This window comes from Physeter macrocephalus, chromosome 2 (assembly GCF_002837175.3).
Source record: "Physeter macrocephalus isolate SW-GA chromosome 2, ASM283717v5, whole genome shotgun sequence".
Taxonomy (NCBI): Eukaryota; Metazoa; Chordata; class Mammalia; order Artiodactyla; family Physeteridae; genus Physeter; species Physeter macrocephalus.
Window position 1 is genome coordinate 1,634,421 of NC_041215.1, and position 9,791 is coordinate 1,644,211.

Genomic DNA, 9,791 nt, shown 5'->3' on the forward strand with positions numbered 1-9,791 from the left:
AGCAGCATCTAATGACAGCATCTCAGACACAGAGATCTGCCAGCCAGGATGGAGTGGTCCTCTCCTCTGAGTATGGGCAGCTCTGTCGGCCATTCCCAGCCAGTAGGTTTTATTGGGGGGCTCTCCGTAACGCTTCCCCTGCAGTTAAAATATTATTCCATCGCAGTGGTAATTGCCACTTAGGTAAACAAGGAGTTAGGCTAATTATTAAACCTGATCTACCACGAGAGCTGGTGGGCTGTTTATCAAGGGAGGCTGGCAGGCGGTTCTGATCCTGGAAGAAGCTTGCTGTCTTGAACAAAAAGACAATGAAAGTACCATTTAGGGGGTAGTGCCAGACTGCCAACATGTGAATTCCCAAAGAAACCTGCTACGTCTGGAACATACAGCTTCCTTTCCGGGAGCGTCAATTTGCAGTGTAAAACTACAGGAAACTTAAACACATCTTTCCATTTCATGTAAACAGGCAGAGAAATAAATGACCTGGGGCTTGGCTTCTTTGATGATACATGATGCTCCTAAGGGAACATCCCCATTTATGTCAATCACATATTCTTCCTTTGGGGCCATTGTTTTCTTTCATGCTGTTTCCCTTTTCTTCAGTGAGGGAAACTTATCTGCCTAAATAGCCTCACAAAACCCAGTGGGGTGTGATGGGGACAGGATTGAGGCATCCGAGGGCATTCAGAGGGCAGAGTCCCTGTCGTGGTGTCTTGGCTGAAGTTCACATGTGGGAAAAGTGAGCCACATCTGCAACTTCTGGGTATTTGAGCCAAAACCTTTGTTCGCTTGGCCTCGGGGTCAGGGTCTGGGACCTGGCAGTCTTTGCCACCAGGCAAGGAGAGTCTGAAAGGGAAGAGATAACAGATGCAACTGAGAACACAGTTCCTGGGGGCCTGGTTTTCTCTCCAATTTCCAACCTCCCAGCTGAGGGCTTTTGATAGTGGATGGTCTGGGGGTAAGTCAACTTACTACCTTTGTGTCTTTTCCCCTAGTGAGCCAGCCACCTTGTGGCTACAGGGCCTCGGAACAAAATGCCTGTCTGCCTGGATCGCTTCCTCCTTCCACTCCCAGGCATCCCCCAGCCAACTCCTATTCATCCATGAAGTCCCAGCTTAAATGGCACTTCCTCATGAAATTTTTCTAATGACTCCTCCCTCACATACACCTCTGATGCTACATCATATCAGGACCCCTGTTATACCTTTTCACCACATTCTTCATAACACAAATTGTAGCTGTCCCTAAATAATCATTTGTGTACGTATTTATTTAATGTGTATCTCCCCTACTACCCTGTAAGCTCCAGGATGGCAGGAGCTGGAGCCATTTTTTTTACAGCTTAGGTATTTCCATTCCTCCTTTAGGCTCACTGTGGGTGCTTAATGAGTATTTACTGAAAGAGAGGATGGCTGAATAAAGCAAAGGAGAGCCTGGGAATGGTGGATGGGGGTCCTAAGGTATCTTGCCAGGGCAACAGGATGGTGAATTCTCTCTGCTAGAACTGAAACATTTGCTAGAGGACAAGATTTTCCCCTAATGTCTTCATTTTTTAATTGCTTTCTAGGAGATAAATGTGCATAAAATTCTCCGTGCAAAGGGTACCTTGTAATAATAACAGTTATCATTTATTGAACACTTATCTTTACCGTGCTGTGGGCTTTACTTGCATTAATCATAACAACTCTTGTTTACCAAGTAGTCACCAATGCACCAGGTGCTGTTCTAAGCACTTTCCAAGCCATAAATGATTCATTCCCTGCCCTATAGAGGTGGATACTCTTATTATCCCCATATTACAGTTGAATATGCTGAGGCCCAAGGACACACAGTTAGTGATAGAGCCAGCATCTGAACTTAAGCTGTCTGGCACCAGAGCCTGTGCTCTTAGCCTCTATGCGCCACTGCTTTCCCAATATTATGTTATCTCATTAATCCTTAGAACAAAACTATGAGGTATTATGATCCCTATTGGACTGATGAGGAAACTGAGGCTCAGAGAGGATAAGTACCCAGTGGAGGAGCTGAGACATGAACCCAGGAGTCTGTGACTCCAAAGTCCATGTTCTTGCCCATGAGGTTATGACTTTGTCCCCTTGGGATCTTCCTGGTATTTGGGGCAGATGGTATTAGTGATCTGAGTACAGAGTTTGAGGACCTGTGCAGGTCTGGAGAGATGCAGGGGATTGTGCCCTGGCCTTGCCATGGCAAAGTGAACCTGTTTGCTTCTAGTCTGAGGGAGCCCACAGAAGTGGAATGAGACAAGTTTGAAGCCTGCTTGGGTTGACCAAAGGATATTAAAAGAAAATGAAAGTGATAAAATAGTCCACAAGTATTTGGATGTCTTTGAGGGAGTATTCTGTCTGTGGCACTTGGCCTTATCATTAAGGTCGAAACCTCTGGCTTCTCTAAGCACAGGTGCTTTGCTCCCAAGATGTTCTTCATCCTGCTGCTTGGGGTGCTGTTTTGTGGGTGTAGCTTAAGCCTGGTTTCTCAGTGTTCTGCTCTCCCCAGGAATTACTAGATAATGCCAGTGGCAATTTCAGCTTTCCCAGCTCCCAGCTACCTTGAGAAGGGCCACCTGACCCAGTGGGGCTGGCACAGCGTAGTGGCAGGTCCTGAAAGAGGAAAGGATTCATCTAATGCTAATGAGTTGTCAACTTATCATGAGGTCCTGCAACTACTCCTCACATTCTGGGTTCAAACCCCTGTCCCTTACTGGCTGAAGGGTTTTTGACAATACTTATTCCCTCCAAGCCTCATTGTTTTCATCTGTAAAATGGGGATGACACATATAGCATAGACACTACATATGCATGGGTCTGTTGGGAGAAGTAATAAGACAATGCATGCAGAGCCCTCAGCGCAGAGCTCAGGACACAGTAAGTGATCAGTGTGGGCTTGCTGTTGCTGTTAATACTGTTGTCACCACGCAATTAGCTTCCCTTTCTGTGAATGTGGGAGAGCATGTAGAGCTGCTATCTGCAGCTTTTCCAGAGCAGGTAGAGCCACTCTTGGTACAGAGAATGGGCAGTCTGAGGGAACACTTGCCTCACCTGTCTGAAAAGCAGGGCTGGCCTATGAGAGCTGCATCACCCTGTGACTCTGGGGAGATGGCCCTGTTGGTGAAGGGCCCCCTGGTCACTGTATACAACAATCCCAAACAACTCCATTTTAAAAATAAGTTTTGTGTTTCAACAACAGCAGAATTTTTAGATCGGGAAGAATCCAGTAGCTCATCCTCTCCTTCCAAGACTAAGTCCTCTCTCCATCATCTTCTTCCTGTAATAAGTAAGCCTGCCTGGATACCTGTAGTGACAGGGAGCCCACTACTTAATCTCACAGTCAACAATAATTATTTTTATTAATATTAGCAAATATGTATTAAAAACTTGTTATTACCAAGCACTGTGTTAGCACTTGGCATTTAATCCTTAAAATGGCCTTTTGTATATGACCCCCCCTTTCGCAGAATGAGCAATTAAGACTTACTAGGTTAAGTCACATGCCTAAAACCACACGACCCATATCTTTAACCCTTGTGCTGCAGAGCCTAGATAGTTATATGTCTACTCGTGTGGATTTCTTTGCTTAATTGTCCTCTACCTTCTCCCTCTCCTTAACTGTTCATTAGTGCTTCATTCTGGGAAAGTTAACTCACTTAGACTACGATTGCCTGAAGCTGGTTTTCATAAGAGCTAATATCTAGTGAACATTGATTATGTGCCAGGCATTGTCATAGGTGTTCATTTACTCTTGTCCTTAATCTTCATGACAGTCTTAGAGGCAGGTGCTCTCAGTCACACATTTTGTAAATGAGGAAACTGAGGCACAGAAGCTTAAGTAATTCGTCCCAAGTCACTTACCCGCTGAACCCAAGGACTGACCCTGGAGCATAAGCTCCTAACCACTGGGATTTCCTGCCTTCTCCAGAACTAGGAAAGGACTAATCTTGTCAGGCTGTTAGGCAGGTTTCAAAGTCACTCCACATTGTCCTTCTGAAAGTCAGCCACTATCCACTATTCTGGTTTGCACCCTGCTTTTTCTCCAGGAAATGTGTATATCCTTGACATGTTTTCTTTTGATCTTTGAAAACAGTTTTCTATTTTTAAATTATTACATGTTCATTGTAAAAATTCAAATAGTATAGATAAACAAAAAAAGGAAGGAAAATCACTTGATTTCTAAGATAGATAAACAAAGGAAGGAAGGAAAATCACTTGATTTCTCACCACCCAGAAAGAGCCACTATGTACCAACGGTTTGGTGAAGTTCACTCTAGGCACCCTGCTGTGCAACATTTGCACATTCATAGTAGGCACATTGCATATGTGTGCACGTTTACAGGAAGACTTTTTTTTTTTTACTGAACACCATGGAGAAAGTTCCACATTATGGCACATAGATTCACACCATCCTTTTAAGTAGGCTGATAGCACTTTGTTGTCTAGTTATACCATGATCTATTCAAATAATATCCTTTTGTGGATATTTAGGTTGTTTCTAAATACTTGGTATTATTAATAATTCTGTAAATAACATGTTTTGCTATGTGAACCTTGGAGCACTTGTCTAATTATTTTCTTGGAATAAATTTGTGGAAGAAGAATTAGTAGATTAAGGTACCTAGGCATTTTACATTTTGTTGCTATTACCTCTTCTCCATCCAGAAAATTCTACTAATGGGCAACCCTACTGTTATTGCATAAGAAGGTCTTTTCACCAGGGCTTCTTTGTCCCTGTGTTTGGTCAGTTTCTGATGATTTTTTCATCATTGCCAATAAAATGGGAGAGAAATTGTGTCTCATTATTCTCACTATGGTATTTATTCAAGATTGGGCATTTTCCATGTTTATTGGTTTTATACTACATTTGGTACAGATAAAGAATGAAAACTGGAAAGTGACAATTTAAACAATTAAGCTTCCACGAGAGTGGAAATTCTTGTGTCCTAGACATGACCTAGGAAGCTTAGCAAATATAAACATTTCCACTTTTTAAAAATTGCATATTTACATTCCAGTTCTTTTGCCTGCAATGCCCACCGTGACCTCTACACAGACATATCTCGAGGAGGACACCTGGCTAAAGGGTAGGACCTTCTGTAGGCCTCGGGTCTTACACACTCCCAGCTGGCCAGTAGTTGATAGGGAGTTACCTGGGCCTTGGTAGTTAGGGCTTAATGAATATCCTGGCCAGAGCCCAGAATTGCTCCCTAGAGGTGATTGCAGCCACCCCTTTCATGCGCAGTGGCTGGGGGTCATTGCTGATCTTTGCAATACTTCATTCTCTCTTCCCTGGATTATTAACTTACTGACACAAACCGACTGTTTATGTTCCAACCATGCCTTTGGTCCATATCAGATGTTCCTCATGAAATTGGTGTCAACTTAGTAGGTACAGAAGTTGGTACTTAGTACTATCTCTGTAGGTCTTAAACTTCAGACTTTCTCTGGAATAGACTCCCAGGTCTCCTCTCTGGCATGTAGTTAGGCTATACAGTGGAGGGTTTGGTGCATAGGCTTTAGCTCTGATTGATTTGGACTAGAATCTTCCACTTTTCTGACTATTGACCTGGAACAAGTTGACTTGGCCTTCATGAAACCACATAGAGTTGTTGTGAGGACTACATGAGATAATCTATATAAAGTAATCAGCACAGTCAATGTTAGCTTTTCACATAGAACATAACTGGAGACTATGATCTCATGTGAGTGGTCTGGGCCCATCCACTTTCCCCTGCGAGAGTAAACTACAGGTAAGTTTATAGGAGGGCACATACGAGGATGGCATTCCCAGGAATTCTGCCCATGTCCCTGCCACCTCTGTGTTTGTGTACCATGTTTGTGTTACATTTGTCTCCCTGTACAGTGATTATCTGATGACATTCAGTCTCCTCAGTTAGGCTGCAAGCTTCCTGAGAAAGGAAAGTACTCACAGATCACTCGAGCTCCTGGTCCCTACCCCCAGCTTGACACAGAGCAAGTGTTAAGTAAATTCTTCTCAAAGGAATGAATATAATCCCATATTACTTTCATTTGCCTTAGCTTCCATGACATGTGATAGTTTTATAGTTAGCATGGAATAAATATTTGTGTAACTAATTAAGAGCAAATAAATTGATTCACTTCCAGCTTGCTTTTCCTTTCAATGATATATTATCAATGATATATTTTCAGTAGTTCTCCGTGATGAATGAACTATGTCCCTTAGTATATTATGCTTGTTCTATTTATGACTCAGATTCAATTTGGTTAAACTTTATTGAGAACCTGTTATGATCTGGGCACTGTGATAAACACAGTGGAGATTACAAAGAAGAATAAGACCTAAGCCCTATTATAACACTAAGAAGGGACCTGGTAATGCGACTTCATATGGAATCAGTCTCTGGGAAGTGGTACAGAGTTGGGGATGACTTGGAGGAGAATACTTGATTCATTTCATCTATTCAAATCCTGTTGTATCAGGATGCTCCAAAGGTGCTTTACATTTCAAATGGGGCTTGAACTTTGTCCTTTGGGCTAGGAGTCAGCAGTTTGTTGTTGTTGTTGTTGTTGTTTCTGTAAAGGGCCAGATAGTAAATATTTCAGCTTCACTGGCCATAAGGTTTCTGCTGCAACGATTCAAACTCTGCTGTTGTGTCAAGGAAGCAGTCATAGACAGTATGTCAACAAATAGCTGTGTCTGTATTCCAGTAAAACTTAAATTTATGAAGCAGCCAATGGAACAGATTTGGCCTAGGGAGTAGGGCGTGGTAGGCCAACCCTGGCTTTAGGCAATGGGGAGTCACTGGTGGGGTTTGAGTGGAGGTACTTGATTACGTTTCTGTTTTTCAGAGAAGGCTCCGTTTGCCTACACCTTGCCATTTCCTTTCTCCTTCTGAACTTAAGAGTCAGTAATAATAACCCTTACTATTTATACCATACTTCACAACTTACATAGAATTTTCAAATCCCGTGTAATCACTCCTAGGGATGTTGGGAAGCATTGCCCCTGTTTCAAAGAGGCGCAATCAGACCCAGAAGAGTTAGATGGCTTGTCCTAAGTTACAGAGGTGGAACTGGAGCCCACACCCCCTGAGGCCAGGTTCAGGAGTCCAGTCAAGACCCCTTGACCCATCCTCTGCCACACGCACGCACTCCATTTAGCCAGCCAGCTGTCTAACCATTTTATGTGTAGGTCATGTTTCCTCAGCTGGAGGATGCATCCTTAAAGGGTAGGAATATGTCTTATACTCCTTTTACATCCTCCAATGTAGGAGGCACAGTGCTGAGTTTGTGGGATCTGATCTCTCACCCCTGGGTCTTGTGGTTCTTCCCATCAAATTTTCCATTCCCTTCCATCTGTATTCAGTTGACTGTTTGGTCAAATCTGCTGGCAAGCATTACTGCATACCCACCTGAAATCAAAGAGTTAATGTTTGCAGTCCAAGCCTTTATTCGTCTTTCCAATTTGAAAATTGCCCCAGCAGCTTTCTCAATAAGGAACAGAGGGCTGGTAAATATTTTGGGTCTGTCATAATCTACACTTTCCCCCAAATGGTCAAGGAGTCAAAGGGAATTGGCTTTCTTTTTACCATCTGGAATTACTAAGCAAAAGTGTACTTGGAGGCAAATTACGAAGCAGAAGGCCAATTTAAGATCAAAACTCATATATTTGGACTCTAGAAAGATATTTGATTTGTAGTGATCATGAAATCTTTTTCTCATTTTTCAGCGTGCCATGTTTGACCTTTTCTCACAATTTCTGCTGTTTATACCAGGTCTCCATCATCTCCCATCCGTGCCATTGAAAGAGAGGTCTCCATTCTCCCCTCTTTACCATCCATTCGCCACACAGCAGCCAAAGTGATCTTTATAAAATTTAATCACATCACATCAGGCCACTGTTTGAAACCATCCAAAGGTAGCCTACCAAATTTAAATTAAAATCTAAACTCTTGGCTTCCCTGGTGGCGGAGTGGTTGCGCGTCCTCCTGCCGATGCAGGGGAACCAGGTTCGCGCCCGTCTGGGAGGATCCCACGTGCCGCGGAGCGGCTGGGCCCGTGAGCCATGGCCGCTGAGCCTGCGCGTCCGGAGCCTGTGCTCCGCAACGGGAGAGGCCACAGCAGAGGAAGGCCCGCATACCACAAAAAAAAAAAAAAAAATCTAAACTCGTTACAAAAATCTTCTAGAAACTACATCATCTGGCCTTGCCTACCTTCCTGACCCCATCTCATCTCAGACTACTTTTCTTTTGGCAAGCATTACTGCATACCCACCTGAAATCAAAGAGTTAATGTTTGCAGTCCAAGCCTTTATTCGTCTTTCTATGACCTTGCTTTCTATGACCTGGGTCCCCCAGCCCTGGACATGCCAGATTCATTCTTCGTCATCTGACCTCTGCACTGGCCATTTCTTTGGTCTGGACTGCTCTTCCCCCAGATCTCTCCAAGGCTGGTCTCTCTGCGCACCAAGGCTCAGCTCCAAGGATGTCCTCTCCAGGAAGCCTTCCCTCACCCCCTCTCCATCCTCCATGTCCCTCTGTGCAGCTGTTCCCTCGTCTATTAGCATGCTTATTTATTTGTTGATTGTCTGTCTTTGTCCCTTTTATTGAGGAACCTCAATAAACACTTAAGGAATGAATGAGTGAATGAATTCTTATAGTTAGAGTCATACAAAATCAGAAATAGCACAGAGAACTTTCAAATCTGAAACCTTGAGGAGCATCTCATTCGGTGGTTTTCAAATCTCCTTTAGCTGTGGAATCGTATTTCCAAATCCAAGCTGAAGACCAGTCCCTATATCTAAGACAGAATAAAGCCAAGCTGTTCTAGAAAAAAGTGTGGGATGCAATGCTCCCCAGTCACTCTGAGCCACACCCTGGAATCCTAGGGTTCCAAGCAGGCCCACTTGGAGAAACACTGAGACAAACCCTTTCATTGTACAGGTGGGGAAACTGAGTCTCTGAGCAGCTCTCCTCTACCTGTAATGTCCTTAAGAATACAGGGTCACTGGTTTGTATCCCAGACCCCAGAATGGTCCCTGGCACAGAGCAGGAGCCCAGGGCAGGTCTGTTCAGCTGTTCAGGTGATACTGAGTTGAAGGCAGAAGTGGAACTGGATGCCAAGTCTGGGGCCTCTGTTCTCCAGTGCAACACTGAGATGGAGGGACCTTGGCTTCCATCAGGTTCAGGGTCTGGCACCTCGTTTAGAACCAGACCTAGTGGAGAAGACCAGCTTCCTGCTCCCCTTCTACAACTCCAGCCCTCTGATTGCATTTGTCAAAGGACCAGGGAAGTTAGGGTTGCCATCTACCGCATCTTTATTCTTTTTTATTTTTAACATCTTTACTGGAGTATAATTGCTTTACAATGGTGTGTTAGTTTCTGCTGTATAACAAAGTTAACCAGCTATACGTATACATATATCCCCATATCACCTGCCTCTTGTGTCTCCCTCCCACCCTCCCTATCCCACCCCTCTAGGTGGTCACAAAGCACGGAGCTGATCTCCCTGTGCTATGCGGCTGCTTCCCACTAGCTATCTATTTTACATTTGGTAATGTATATATGTCCATGCCACGCTCTAACTTCGTGCCAGATTACCCTACCCCCTCCCCACATCCTCAAGTCCATTCTCTACGTCTGTGTTTTTATTCCTGTCCTTCCCCTAAGTTCATCAGAACCTTTTTTTTTTTTTTAGATTCCATATATATGTGTTAGCATATGGTATTTGTTTTTCTCTTTCTGACTTACTTCACTCTGTCTGACAGACTCTAGGTCCATCCACCTCACTACAAATAACTCA

The 9,791-nt window shown here is 43.8% G+C and overlaps 1 protein-coding gene across 1 annotated transcript in view; it reads left to right on the forward strand.

The window, feature by feature from the left end:
* DOCK2 (dedicator of cytokinesis 2) overlaps window positions 1-9,791 on the forward strand; it is a 432,741-nt gene that overhangs the window by 221,311 nt on the left and 201,639 nt on the right. The window lies entirely within an intron of this gene.